The sequence below is a fragment of the Scyliorhinus canicula genome, chromosome 19 (assembly GCF_902713615.1).
Source record: "Scyliorhinus canicula chromosome 19, sScyCan1.1, whole genome shotgun sequence".
Lineage (NCBI taxonomy): Eukaryota > Metazoa > Chordata > Chondrichthyes > Carcharhiniformes > Scyliorhinidae > Scyliorhinus > Scyliorhinus canicula.
In genome coordinates this window covers 19,475,488-19,491,247 of record NC_052164.1, presented here as the reverse complement: position 1 = coordinate 19,491,247, position 15,760 = coordinate 19,475,488, and the positions used below count along the sequence as shown (strand labels likewise).

General features: G+C 44.3%; 1 protein-coding gene across 1 annotated transcript in view; it reads right to left on the bottom strand.

The window, feature by feature from the left end:
- The window catches only part of LOC119953921 (rho-related GTP-binding protein RhoN-like), a 72,838-nt gene that overhangs the window by 23,283 nt on the left and 33,795 nt on the right, over positions 1-15,760 (bottom strand). The window lies entirely within an intron of this gene.

Below are 15,760 nucleotides of genomic sequence, written 5' to 3'. Positions count from 1 at the left end.
CAAAACATTTGCAATGGGCCACAGAGATCAAAGAGAAGGTCACTGAACATGTCTCATGCCGGAATGCTGCATTTAGTAAACCCAGAAAGCAGAAAGTGAACTGCTCATTGGATTGCACATTTCAGTGGGCTACAATCAACCAGTTATGGAGGGAAAGCGAGTTTGATTTTGATACAGCATTACTAAAAAGAAAATCCACATTGGGTGGTATTTTAGTCTCCACCGCATGGGTTTTGGGGGCAGGGAGGGTATTTAAATCAGGTGGGAAGATAGTAGCAGGGAAGCCCACCATGTTCCTGCCTCCACCCTATTAGGTCTGTGGCAGGGAGACCCGTGGTTGGCCTTCTTGCCCCGTCGCCAATCGAGGTCCTGGAGTAGGCAATTAATGCCCAATTATCAGGGCCTCTTCCCACTGCAGTTGGTATTAACTCAACAGCAGTCCCCTCCCGAGCACGGCCATGGTGCTCAATCCCCTCTCCGCCCCCCACAGGCCCCAAATTCACCTTTCGCGCACTGTTCATGCCAGCAGCGACATATTCTCTGCAGTTCAGTAGAATGAGAAAAGATCTAATTGAAGCCTACAAGACACTGAAGAGATTTGTGAGGGTAGAGGCTGCGAGATTGTTTCTGTTGGTCGGTGAATCTAAAACACGGAGGCAAAGTCTCAGGATAAGGGGAGGCAATCATCTGGGACTGAGATGAGGAGAAATGATTTCACTCAAAGCATTGTCTTTGGAATTTTCTACCCACAGGGGTGAGGATGTTTCATCATTGAATATATTTCAGGCTGAGACAGACAGAATTTTGGTGCCTCGGGCAACTACAAATTATGGGGAGGAGATGGGAAAATGGAGTTGAGGCCCAAGCTCAGCATGATTGCATTGAATGAAGGACCAGGTCAAAGGGCCGTATGGTCTACTCCTCCTCCTATTTCTTGTGAATGGCCTTCTTCTGTGCCTTAATGATTCCAGGACTACTGTTAGAATTTTACACCGCTCCTGGGTGTGGATTGACACGCCCAGGGGGGGCGGGGGGGACTTCCTCTCCTGAAATCCCGCCTCAGGCCAATTAACTACCCCACTGACATTAAAAAGCTGCGGGCCAAGCCGGGGAATCTTAGGCAGCCTGTGCTAGATTTTGTATGCTGGAGATGGGGCCGCTGCAACCCCACACTTCCGGCCCTATGACTCGAACCCGTAATACACCATGAGCATATGGTTTGAACTATCATTTTCTTTGCAGATGCTCATGGCAACCTTCAGTGAATGATATTTTCTGTTTTCATCATTACAAATACTCACTACTCGATTGTGGCTAATGTACTGAGGATTTTCAAGCTGCTCTCGAAACACGGCATCAGTCTGTGCATATGACAGATTGAGCACCCTGAATGCCACACATTGCATATAAACAGTAAATCACAACGTACAACCTTCAAAAATATACAAACAAGCAGAAGAAAACCAGCCATTTCCTGTAGATTTGTTCCTGACCTTGGGAGGTATCTGGTCTCTCCTCCAGGAAGGAGCCCAAACCAGGCTAATCTGCGGAAACCTCGAACAGTAATTACATTTCACTGGAGCTCAGGATCTATCTGGACTTGCCGGCTCATTGGGAATAGAGGAACAACGGCATTCACAAGGGATAAACCAGATTACCACCCAAATACCTCAACCAGGCCACCGAGGCTGACTATCCATGAACAATAACACAGCAGCTCAACTGGTGTTCAGTTCCTGTTTTCTTTGGAAAATGGGTGGCTTATGGTTTCCTCTTAAATTAAGTGACAGATGAAATTGTGTAAAGCCAGAGGGTGCCAGGTGTAGTCACAACATTGAAGCAGGGAGGATTATTTTACTTTCTGATGCAGGTGAGAAGGACAGGCACACCGTGAGTCACAAAACAAAACAGCAAAAAGACGCAAGCAGTTGTTTAGATGACTGCATTTGCTGCTCCACCCAAGTCTATTTTTGCGGTTCACAGCCCAGTTCACACGTTCATTAAAAAAGGAGAATATTTTTGTTACGCCAGATGCGGGTGCACTGATATGACACATGGCGCTAGGTTACCAGTGGGCAGTCAGCTGTGGCCATCTCGACCCCAGAACCTACCTCGTAGCCACCCCTCGCTACTCCCCACAGCCCTGGCAGACACTCCCGGGCCAGCGGCTCAACTGTCAGCACACAATAGCGCTGTTGGATACTTTGTCCCCCCCCCCCCCCCCCCCCCCCCCCCCCCCCCCCGCCGCACCGTCAGCAACCACGGCGACCGGTTCCCAATTTTAAATACCGCAAGTGAACCACGCAGTGGAGAATTCCTCTTGGCGGAGGCGGAGCATCACTGGAGTCCCCGGAGAATTCTGGTGTGGGCCCACTAATGGTATGCCAATGGCGTTTACTGTAAATTTGCATATCCACGCAAGCACGCGGTGTAGAACGCATTCACGCCACTGTGGAGGGACCAGAGAATGGCATTCTTTTTGACGCCCGGCACCGACCACGATTTCAGTTGACCCGCGATTCTCCGCCCGATCGCGTTTCCCGATTCAGGCCTGGCTGGACGGAGAACTTTACTTGACTCCATTAAGGCTACTGGAATGCGTTTTCTCTCAGAAATGAAGAGCAAAGCTGTATTATTTCGGGAGGTTACTTCTGATAATCTCTGGGGAGTCTGCGGCACAAAGGCCAGTTCCAAATAACCCGCCATTTACTCAGAATTATTGGATATTGGAAATCCTCTTCATGCCACAAATCTTGTTCTGGGGTTAGGAATTCAGCTTTGACACACGCCTTGCTGTGCAAGGTCAACACATGGGTCATCCGGGCACAGAAATACGTCCTATTAAATGGCATTCGGAGTATGCTGTTGGTACTGGACAACTTAATCAGCAGCACTGAAGAATACTGAAGCCCATCTTCGGCGTGTGCGGTTTACCTTTAGGCAACTTGAGAAATCAGAGAGATGACAGGTCATCACCACATCACACATCTTTGAGGCACCGACTAGCGGTATTGCAAAGCCCAAGTGTCTTTTATGACTTGCCATATAACCAAGAGTCCAGTGGATGTTGGAATGCCAAATTTCACGTGATCCTCACCATGATTCATACTACAGGAGGCAAAGATGCTGATTTGTTGACAAGGCAACTCCAAAACCAGAGAGATAAATCATGGGTCCAGGTGCTTCTCCCGTTTCCCTTAACCCTCCCTCACAACATTCTGGTTCCCAGAATTGGGAACCATAGTTGGTTTTTAAAAAAATAGGTTTAGCAAAACCTTTTTGCTTGTGTACTCTACACTCTATTTGTAAAGCCCATTGAAAGACCACGTTTCAGTATGATACACTCTATAACTACTGCTTTGTCAGACAATTACACACAGGGCGGCAGGGTGGTTTGCACCGTCTATCTCAGTGCCAGGGATCTGGGTTCAATTCCCATCGTGGAGACTGCATAGAGTTTTCGCAATCTCCCCATGTCAGCGTGGGTTTCATCCGGGTGCTCCGGATTTCTCCCCAGCCCAAAGGTTAGGTGGATTGACCATGCTAAATTGCCCCTTACCGTGTAAAGATGTGCAGGTTAGGTGGGGTTACGGGGATAGACCAGGGGAACGGACCCAGGTAGGGTGCTCTTTCAGATGATTGCTGCAGACTCAAGGGGCCGAATGGCCTCCTCCTGCACTGTAGGGATTCTATTCCAGGGTCATTCAAGTTATGCAACCAATGCCGCTTCTTTGAACTTGGCTCTACGTAATATCCGGACTGGAACATCCAAAAGACTTGAACCTTGAGCACTGCAAACAACAATCTCATGTACAAATGAGAATATTTTGAACTAACAGGGACACATCCTATTGGCAAATATGATGTTCTCACTTCCAAATTTAAAACTGCCAAAACCGTTCAGTAAATTAGCACCAACTAATTCACCGACAAAGATCTGTTATTCTATCCACATAAGCGGGCTTTGTTAAACAGAAAAATTTACTTTGCATTGTGAGGTAAATAATTTCCCATACGTAATTGAATCTAAGCAGACTTACAAATGCCCCAACATGCAGAGAATATAATAGGGGAGTAAAGTACTGCAGATTCTGGAAATCTGAAATGCAAATAAAAAATGCGGGAAACACTCAGCGCGTCAGGTGGCATATGTGGAGAGAGTAACAGACAATGTTTCAGGTGCATCATTCATTTCCGATGCCCCCACAGCCACACACCATCAGGAAATAGTTTATTTTTGATCTTGGTTTCATTTTGTTTTGAAATAACGTGCAATGAGCCAATTCAAGTGAAGTAGTAAATTGGAAAAGAGTTGGATAACTGAACTGGAAACATAGATGCTGAGGGAATTCCATGCGTGTCACACGTCAATATCAATCATATTTGACTTCCGTTGTCAAAAACAGAGAAAATAAATTTGATACAGGAAACTAGTAACTAGGAAATATAAAGAAATTCATGATGCAAGGATTATTAACAAGACTTATGGTAGTAATTCAGATATTAGCCAATCAGCAATTAATCAAATAATTAAAGTTAGGCCAGAAAAAAAAAGAGTAATGATCCAACAGTAATGGTCCACTAGTTATGTGCAACCTGCCATGCACAAATAAAATAACTAGAACAATGCTAAAGCTATTGTAATACATCAGAGAAAATTGTACAGAAGGGAAATAAGAAACTTTAAAAACTAATAAGACGTATTTTCATTCCATCAAGTTCGGGTTGAAACATTTCAATTGCTCCTAAAATTGCACTTTAGTCCTTTAGTGGCCAGCGCCTGCGTGGGAGGGTGAGAGCGCGGCCATTGGCGGACATCCGCATCACCCAAAATGCCCCCTGGCTGTCAAGACAAATGGCCACATGGACTTGTGCTCTCGCTGCAGGACAATCGGATCCAGAGGGCTGGAACTTTGTTCCGACGCGGAGCACCCATTGTGCGCTTGTTTGCAAGCACATTGGTCCCTGAGACAGCTACATCAGAGCGAGGTGGTCACGTTGGCGTCTGGAACTCTTGAAGGCATGGATCCTGGTGATTTGATCCATATGCATCCCCTCCCTCCCAACAGCCCAACTTGCCTCTAGAAACTATAAATACCCCAAGCTCTTGAGTAATGCAAAAAAGTTACAAGACTTGAAAATATTCCTAGTATTTGCAGAGAATGGAGGTTTGTGTGTCTGAATGTGTGTGTTGCTTTGAGCAAGCGTAAGTGAGTCATGTTGTGAACTTGACTGATTATCCTAAATTGGTTGTTAGTGTAGCTATTAGCGCATTCAGAATTCTTCTACAAGTGCTGCCCGATTGCAGATTCACATCTAACAGGAGATATTTTGTTTGGGCTTTGCAAGCGTGGCCTGGTTGAATGCATTTAGTATCTGCCTATTACAAATGACTGGAACAACATATTGTTTGATTCAATCAGTCAATTTTGGGGATGTACGGCCGGGTAACTGGTATCGCTTCAGCAACATTTCTCTCTTTTCAACATTAATCTTCTATTAGTGGTATCCCGAGCTAGCCATGTTGAAGGTGAGGATACTAATACAGCTACAAATGCAACAAGCGCACAAATTGGCAACACTTTGTGCAGTGCCAAAACATTCATTATAGTTTCATGTTCACTACGACTAAATAGGGTGACTCACTTGGATGAAGCCAGGAGTTCAGATATGAGGAAGGATGAAGACTAACTACATAGCAGCTGGTAAAATATTCAAAATGAATGCGTCAAATCTATGACTTTGATTTTATTCTTGAATAGATGTGGCTCTAATAAAAAAATTGCCTTTTTGAGCAGAAATTGTGAATGTTATGATTTTTTTAAAAAAAAAGTGTTAAACTACATATTTGGCATTTTCCCACCACATATGATGCACGGGACTGGCGAGTAGGGCTTTGAATAGAATAAAAGCTTGGAAGAATGCTAGAAACAACTAGTGAGTTCTTGGTTACCAGGCATAAGTAAAGGAAATCAAACCTTTAACAAAATTTAAACCCAATTATTTTCTTTTCCAATTAAGGGGCAATTTAGTCTGGCCAATCCACCTAGCCCGCACATCTTGTGGATTGTGGGGTGAGACCCACGCAGACACAGGGAGAATGTGCAAACTTCACACAAACAGTGACCCGGGGCCGGGATCGAACTAGAGTCCTCAACGCCATGAGGCAGCAGTGCTAGCCATTGCGCCACTGTGCCGCCCAAAAGGAAATCAAACCTGAGAGACTGCGAAGATTACAATAAATGTAGGCAACAATTAATTAGTTCCACCAGCAAGACTTTGGAAGGGAAAAGTATTTTTCAGGAAAATATATTTCCATTTGTAATTTACAAAATTAAAAATATTTTGCAAAATTCTCAACTGGAATTAACCATTAGATAAGAGAGCCAATATTCCTACATCAGTAAGATCAAAGGTCTAAAAATTTAATTAGCCCTGCTGAACGAACTCAAAATGGCTGAATTTATATTTTATTTTCTGAAACAAGATCTGCAGGGATCCTTAAAACTACCTGGTGAGAATATTAAGGAATGCCACTTGGTTCGCTGCATTTCTAAATTTTGTTTAATTACCAGTACCAGAAATTGTCACGGTGGCGCAGATTGGAGAAGTGAATCATTCTTTACAAAGCTACATCAACAAAGATTAATTTCAGAAATATCTGAGGTTAGAAATGTCAGTGATGTAAGGGTGGTGAGCACTGCTGCCTCACGGCGCCAAGGACCCCGGTTCAATCCCCGCCCCGGGTCACTATCCGTGTGGAGTTTGCACATTCTCCCAGTGTCTCCACGGCTTTCACCCCCATAACCCAAAGATGTGCAGGGTAGGTGGATCGGCCACACTAAATTGCCCCTTAATTGAAAAAAAAATTGAATTGGGTACTCTAAAAAAAATTTTTTAAAAGGAAACATCAGTGATGTATAATCTTTTTTTTTTAAAAACCTTTATTATTGTCACAAGTCGGATTACATTAACATGGGGAGAACGTGCAGACTCCACACAGACAGTGACCCAAGCCAGGAATCGAACCTCGGACCCTGGTCCCTGTGAAGCAACAGTGCTACAGATCTTTCAATTATATTAAATCCCACTAACTTTTCTAATAGAGAAAAATTTGAGCACATATACAGATGGATTTAAAATCAATGAAATAGGGCAGCACGGTGGCGCAGAGGGTTAGCCCTGCTGCCTCACGGCGCCGAGGTCCCAGGTTCGATCCCGGCTCTGGGTCACTGTCCGTGTGGAGTTTGCACATTCTCCCCGTGTTTGCGTGGGTTTCGCCCCCACCACCCAAAGATGTGCAAGGTAGGTGGATTGGCTATGCTAAATTGCCCCTTAATTGGAAAAAAATGAATTGGGTACTCTAAATTTATAAAAAAAAAAGAAAATCAATGAAATAATTTAAGATTGGAGGGGGGGGGGGGGGTGGGGGGCGGTGGAGAAAGGGATTCAAACACACCAAGCATGAATACTGTATCATTGTTGACAGGTCGTTTTTCTCCAATATTGTCTGTGATTGCACAAATTTACAATGCTGACTGATTGAATACTTGCCGTAATGCAAGATGCCATTAGGTTATAAATTAATGTCGTCTAAATATTAGCATCTTCCTTGATTAGCATGTCAGTCTTGTTACACTGTGGGCAACCCTGACTTCCAATCCATTAATATTCTTACTGAAAGCATCACTGGTGAATTCCATCCATTCATCATTAATGAACAAAAGACTATTATACATCTTTTTTTTTTAAAAAGAAAGAATACAGCACTGCTACTGTCACTGGAGTTTAGTCAATAAACCAGGGAGAAACTCATTAAATCATTGATAAATGAGTCAGAGTGTCGTGTTCTGGCCATCGAACTCTTACTTTTTGGATCCATGTTGGAATCCAACGCTGCTGGCCAGAAATCGAAATGGATCCCAATTTTCAGAATCTCCATTTAAGCCATAACCATTCAATATGTTAGTACACTGTGCAATATTTCATTAAAATCATGTTTTTGTCATTGTTTTCAGGGAAGGTACACTTAAAACTGATCATTGGGATTTTAATTATGGGACAGAATTAATTTGTGTGGGCTGAAGGGCATGCAGGTGCATTCAGGGATAACTGGAACACCTGCATTTTGTGCACAAAAGGAGGAAAGAAGCAATAGCAAATTAATACAGGTACTTTTTGTAAGCATTCTATTGCGGGAAGCGGTTGAAAGGTAGAGTAGGGAGGAGTGGGTTGACCTATTGGGTCTTAAACGATTCACCCTTAAAGTGGGAGCCAATGTCCAAAGATCTGTCACCACATTCAATCCAATCATCGCTTTGCATGAAACCTTGATGGTATGTTGCACATTAAGCAAGCCTAAGAAAGACTTGATGTTTTTTCTACCAAACAAACGCAAAATACTGAGCCTGTTGGAAATCTGAAATAAAAACAAGAATGTGCTGGAAATATTGTAAGAAGTCTTACAACACCAGGTTAAAGTCCAACAGGTTTGTTTCAAACACGAGCTTTCGGAGCACGGCTCCTTCTTCAGGTGAATGGAAAGGCTTGTTCCAGAAATGTTTATATAGACACAGTCAGAGATGCCCCGGAATGCGAGCACCTGCAGGCAATCAAATCATCAAAGATGCAGAGAGAGAGGTAACTCCAGGTTAAAGAGGTGTGAATTGTCCCAAGCCAGTTCAGTCGGTAGGCCTCTGCAAGTCCAGGCTTGTTGGTGGGGGCCGAATGTAATGCGACATGAATCCCAGATCCCGGTTGAGTCCGCATTCATGCGTGCGGAACTTAGCTATAAGTTTTTGCTCAGCAATTTTGCGTTGTCGCGTCTCCTGGAAATATTCAGCAGTTGAGGCAGCATCCGTGGAGACTGAAGCAGAGTTAATGTTTCAGACTGATTTTTTTCCAGCCACTGGTTAAAATTTGGAAGCACCTAGTATTCGGTAAAATTGCTTCACAGGACAGCAACTAAACTGGCTTTACCTCAGAATGTGTTTGTGCAGTTCAGAGGCACCTTTTAGATGTGGTGTGGAATGTTGTTGTGGCATTGTGGTCTCACTTGCCTGTGAGACAGTAGGCAAGAGATCCTCAATGCCTCTTTTTTAAAATATAAATTTAGAGTACCCAATTATTATTTTTTTTCCAATTAAGGGGCAATTTAGCGTGGCCAATCCACCTAACCTGCACATCTTTGGGTTGTGGGGGTGAAACCCACGCAGACACGGGGAGAATGTGCAAACTCCACACGGACAGTGACCCAGGGCCGGGATTTGAACCCAGGTCCTCAGCGCTGCAGTCCCAGTGCTAACCACTGCGCCACATGCCGCCCCCTAATGCCTCTTTTCTGAAGGCCCACTGACGACCACATGCCAGTTAAGGAGTAGCAAGGCACTGGCGGGTTATTCCAGGGAATCAAGATGTTGGGGGTGGGGGGGGGGGGGGGGGGGGGGGCGGTTGGGGAGCACACCTCCTGTCTAAAGAGGGATGCCAGGCAATCAGAGACCAGGAACTCTTGTATTCAGCAGTGCCACTAAAACGGCCATTGCTGCTGTCAACGCAAACCCCCACCCCCACCCCCACAAAGTCCCAGGGTCACAGAGAAGACAAGCCATAGGTAAGTAATGTGGAGGAGGGGAGGTAGTTTTTCCTGGGAATGGGAGGGGCAGGGTGACTGAAGTAAAAGCAGGGGGGTAGTGCTTATCTCCTCATTTATAATGTCCAGTCCCTCAATCAAGCACTGATTGCCTTTGATCAAGGGACCCCTGTTCTGCCCACTCTCGTACATGACAACTGGTCCACAGAGCTTTGCTTACCATGCACACCATGATGCGACAGGACCACCTGCAGCTGGGTTAACCATGTAATAAGTTACTATATAACTGATCACCAATTGACCACTTAAGGGCCTCAATTGGCAGTGAAACGGGAAGGTTCCCATCCAGAACTTAATTCGGTGAGGGCGGAAAAGCAAGGGGGTTCAGAAACCTGGAAAAGGTTGATTGGAATGTTGATAGTCCCAAAATCCTTCAGTGGTCAATACATTAAAGAGCGCCATTCCTCACCCATTGCACTGAGTTTTCAATTGGTCTTCTAGTGGGGAGAAAGACTGACAACAGAAAAAGCCACTCAGCACCAAGTGACCCTTTCCTGGTGATTAATCTTGTGGGTGAAACAAAATAAACATTGGTGGCTTTAACTCCATAACTGGAAGGGGAGAAGAAATACTGCAGCCTCCAGCAAAGGACTAGTGGGTTGTCAGGTATATGACTGAAGTATTTCTTATTTTTAAATTTTCTAATGGCTTTGTTGAATGGCTTGTATTGTTTGAACTTTTCCTTCACAGATTGCTGCACAGTGGACACATTTTTATTGATGGTACACACTTAAATATAGGACCTGCTCTTTCCTGCAGCTATTCATTGTAGGCCAAGTTTAGATATCAGAAACGATTAACTATATAAGAGACAACAATAAAACATTTAATTAAATTTGAAGCTCCTCTTACACAGATTATTTATTTATTCAGCCCTTAATTATTTCTTTTTTAAACTTTCACAATTTAATTGCCCAGACCATAAAACATGGGCAAAACAAAGGCAGCTGGAGTTCAATACAGGGGAAACGTGGAGCCATCGAATTTGGAGGAAAGAAAGACAAAATCGGATTATTCTCCTAACTGTTGAAGAGCAAAAAGGTTTAAGTAGCTATGGACACAACACACTTCGAGCCACTGCACAGGCACAAAAATCAAAATCAAAAGCGCTAATGGAAAATTGACCCATAACTCAAGATGATTTGAATATTATGATACTTCAGGGTCGAGATTTTTCAGATGGTGGAGTTTGCCATCCCACCATCTGGGAAGCCTGGGGTGAACACATCCCTGTTTAGACCCACTGCTCCGTAACCATTTAACTCTCCAAGCAGCGTGAATTTACTGGAGACAGGACTTGTGCCCCTCAAGCCCTGCCTCAAAGGCCGGCAGCTCTTTAGTTCCAGCAGTGCCAGGACCTGCAGTGGACAGCACTGGTATTGCAAGTGGAACCCAGAGTCTGAAGACCCATGAGTCCAGAGCCAGATAAATTTTAGTGTCTCAGGGCAGGGAGAGGTAGTGAGGCCTGGGGGGTGTTGGGTAGTCTGGGGTATGGATGTTGGTGGAGAGGCCAAGGGCAGGACCTATCACCTGCAGTGGCCAGACCTGTTAAGGGTCTCCCACTGTTCAAAGAAAATGAAGGCCCCCAGGCCCATAGTTAAATCTGCCATTTAAAACCAGCCATGATCTAACTAAATGGCAAAATAGTTTGACGAGCTGAGCGGCCCACTCATGTTCCTATTGCAGTTCTTGTCAATACAATAATTGCAGAAAGAATATGAATTGCTTGTTAAAATTTTCTCCCTCAACCTCTCTGTATTGAAAGTCTTATTTTCAGCACAGTTCTCCATGTAATGGCATACCTTCATACCTCAGCAAAGGACCATTCTTTAGGAATGCACCTATACGGGCGGCACGATGCTGCAATGGTTAGCACTGCTGCCTCATGGCGCTGAGGACCCGGGTTCGATCCCAGCTCCGGGTCACTGTCCGTGTGGAGTTTGCACATTCTCCCAGTGTCTGCATGGGTCTCACCCCCACAACCCAAAGATGTACAAGGTAGGTGGATTGGTCACACTAAATTGCCCCTTAATTGGAATTTAAAAAAAAAGAAATGCACTTATAGTAAATAGCAGCAGGAAACGCAATCATAGAAGGATCATCATTGAAGAATCGGATTCATTCTTTCAACGTGTACTTTCCTGAAGGGGGATTTTTGATAGCAATGTGATCCTGATACAGTGCAACAGTGCCATACAGCACTGTGGTATAAGACCATAGTGTTTCATCATGCAGTACACCCATACGCATGCAGTGCCAAATTCATTAAATATTTAAATTACTAAACAAAGATGTCCACCGTTCACAAATCCTGATACAAAAAAAAAACAAATGCCCTGAAAGATGCCACAGACCAATCTCATTTCGGGCAACCCTTGTATAGTTATTTGTTCCGCTGGGAAGTTGAAATCTGTTTCAAATGTTTCCATTCACTGATCAATTGTTTCGCTGAAATTTAACTTCATGATAAAGAAACTGTTTTCTTTTCCCCCCCCAGAGCTAGGCAATTGTTCCACGGTCATGCATGAGAAATTCCTGCAGGTCTTCCAATTGTCAGTGTTACTTGGAAATGTGTAACACTTTGCAGAGAAAGTGGAGCCATGCCAGTGATGCAGTGCAGGACGAAACAGTGATTGAGTGGGATCGTTTTAATCTCCTGTTCAGTTATGACAAAACTATTCATTAAGTGCCTAAGCAGAAGCGGCTCCAGCAGCTCAAATGTGGAACAAAGGGTCAACACCTCAGCCACAGTCTAAGGATACAAACCAACAGGTTACATCCCCCCACCCCGCAGTAATTCCCGACCAACCTTAAAAGCAGAACTGTCCACAAGAACCAGTAAATGAAAGGAGAGAAGGAAAAATTGGTGCAGGGAGGGAGCGGAATAAATGTCTTCAATTAACAAAATCTTTTAAGGTCTCTGCAAATTCATTAGTTTTCTAACCTCCAGTAATTGAATTAAACACATGTGACTCATTTTATTGTTAAGAGAGAGTTGAACTGCCTTCGAGTTGCTTCTGAAAGGTAGCGTAGCAACACTTTCTGCCAGATAATGATGTGTAAAATTGTTCCTTTGTGGGATGGTGGACATGAATAGTGGAAGAGAATCGGCAGAATGGAAAAGTAAATCCACAGCCAGAAAAGAGATTCTGCTGAATAATCACAAAAAAATACCGGACACCTCTCGTCATTTAGTGCATCATGGATTCTGTGGACATGTCTTGCTGCAGGAAGCGACTGCGGCTACTCTAGAGGATTTTGAAAAGCAGTGAAAGCAATAATGGCACAATTTGTTTTACAGTACGTTTGAGACCATATTCTGAAACAACTGCAATTTCATTTGGAGAAAGAGGGAATAATGCAGCATAATGATTATTGGATTGGAGTACGACAGAAGAGCTGCTCTTTATCTGTATGACATCAATATGGTACTTAAATTCCAATTTACTGGTTTACTAATTTACTCGCAGGCCAACAATGCATCAATTTTAAAATCCTCATCCATCTCGAATCCCTTCATGGCCTGGCCCTCCTTATCTCTGAAGCCTCCTCCAGCCCTACAGCTCGGATATCTGCACTCCTCCAACACAACAGGACTCTTGTGCATCTCTGATTTTCTTGAAAATTGTGCCCTCGGGTATCCAAGCCGTGAGTTCTGGACTGCTCGAGGCAAATGCCATTGACGCCTAGGCGGAGTCTGAGAAGTGCGTGAGGAAGAAAAGATTAGAAGGGCAAACTGTTAAGATTACATCAGATGAGGTAAAGTGGGTGGAGCAAGTGCAGAGTGTGAACACCATCATGGACCAGTTGGCCCAAGTGGGCGGTTTATGTGTTGTAAAGTCTACGTAATTCTGCGTAAACTCCAAAGTACAGCATTTCTACTCTGCTGAGTGAATTAAGGTCTTCCTGTAGTCCAGTTCCACAATCGCTGGGCAATTGTCACCAGGTGGAGATAGAACATAGAACATAGAACAGTACAGCACAGAACAGGCCCTTCGGCCCTCGATGTTGTGCCGAGCAATGATCACCCTACTTAAACCCACGTAACCCGTATACCCGTAACCCAACAATCCCCCCATTAACCTTACGCTACGGGCAATTTAGCATGGCCAATCCACCTAACCCGCACATCTTTGGACTGTGGGAGGAAACCGGAGCACCCGGAGGAAACCCACGCACACACGGGGAGGACGTGCAGACTCCACACAGACAGTGACCCAGCCGGGAATCGAACCTGGGACCCTGGAGCTGTGAAGCATTGATGCTAACCACCATGCTACCGTGAGGCTACCGTGAGATGAACAGTGAATGTTGGCAGGCTATTTCACCTTGTGGGGCATAGCAGCTGGAGAGCAATCCTGGCCTGGCTCCCCACTCACTTGTTCACTGTCCAGCAGGAATTTCGGTTTCAAATCGGCAAGAGTCACTTCGACCTCCAATATTCCTTCTCTAACCCATGGGGGAGCCGAGATCCACTGAAACCAATCAATCACAGTGCCCCTTAGTGCCACCCTGACTAAGACCAACCGACTCAGCACCCAGGTGACAACAACTGGCACCTTTATGGTCTGCATGGCTCAACCACCCAAAAACATCTCCTTGAAATTGCTCATTAAAGCAAAGAGCTTATTTCAGCCTGGCTATTTTCTTAAAACAAGGAAGTCACAGCTGAGAAATGTTCTGTGCCATCAACAAAAGCATTTCCAGGGCAGCATGGTGGCACAGTGGTTAGCATTGCTTCCTACGGCGCTGAGGACCCAGGTTCGAATCCTGGCCCCGGGTCACTGTCTGTATGGAGTTTGCACATTCTCCCCGTGTCTGCGTGGGTTTCACCCCCACAACCCAAAGATGTGCAGGATAGGTGGATTGGCCACGCTAAATTATTGCTTAATTGGAAAAAATAATTGGGTACTCTTAAAAAAAATAATAAAACAAAAGCATTTCCTGAAAGAAACACATATTAAAAGGATTTGTTTTCAGGTCGGAAAAACAAAATAACAGCAAACCACAGAAATCACTTCCAGGTTTTGTTTCTCCCCGATGATTCCACAGCAGATGGGGAAACAAATCCTCACAGAATCATCAATGTTAAAAGCAAACATTCTCTCTCTTTCTCTTCCAAAAAGCAAATGCAGGAGGAAATTTTTTTTTTTAAAAAGGGTAATCAGAATTAATTTGACGATCATGTGATTTGGCAAGTAGGACAGAGTCGGGAGTTACAGACATCACTCACTGACAAGCCAGTCAACAGTTCACTACTGAGCCCAACTGGCTTGCTATCAGATCGATGAAGTCTGAAGAAATCAATGTCAGACCAGTGTGATTCAACAGAGGGAAAATTTGGTGTGTGCAAGTAGAAAATTACAGTAACCCACCTGGCAAACCTATTTTCCTGCACTCTTGGCCAATATCCAAGAACCAGGATTTAGTTTGGCTCTCATTCCTGGTGCCTGATAGGCCCGGAGGCTGATCGGGCCCATCAGACTGTTACAACTACCAGCTGAATATCATGAGAAAGGGCGTTCTTAATGAAGAACATACTGGAGAGCCAGCAGAGATGAAAGAAAGTCCACTAATTGACAAACGCCGTTCCTAACAGCAGGGCCTTATTCCTATTTGCAACACCTTTGAAGATATTTATAAATAAAAACGATTCAGCCTATCTAGTGAAGGGAAATATTAAATCTAGAATGAGGCATCTGGAAGTGGATTGCTTTCAGCATAAGCATCAAGTTGTAAAAGCTCAGCTTCTCCCGAGCTCATTTGCTAACAGCAGTCAATCGTGTTAACGCTAACACTGGGAATTCTCCCAAAGTAGCAGGTCTGTTTTATGGAATTCAGGCAGTAAAGCTTGCACGCATTCACTGAACATTTTCTCAGGACAATACTCGAAGAGGTGCATAAACTAAAGAGGGGGTTGGGAATTTGAGCTACGTTTTATTAATAACAATTAAACACAACCCAAACTTGCTCAAACATAATCGCACTGTGACTCCGATCTTGGGAGATTTTCCGGTTTGTTATTCGATACTACATAGATACAAGAGAAACCGTAATGAAAGACCCATCGAAGGCAAGAAGTGATGTGGCTGTTTTAGCATGCGCGGACAT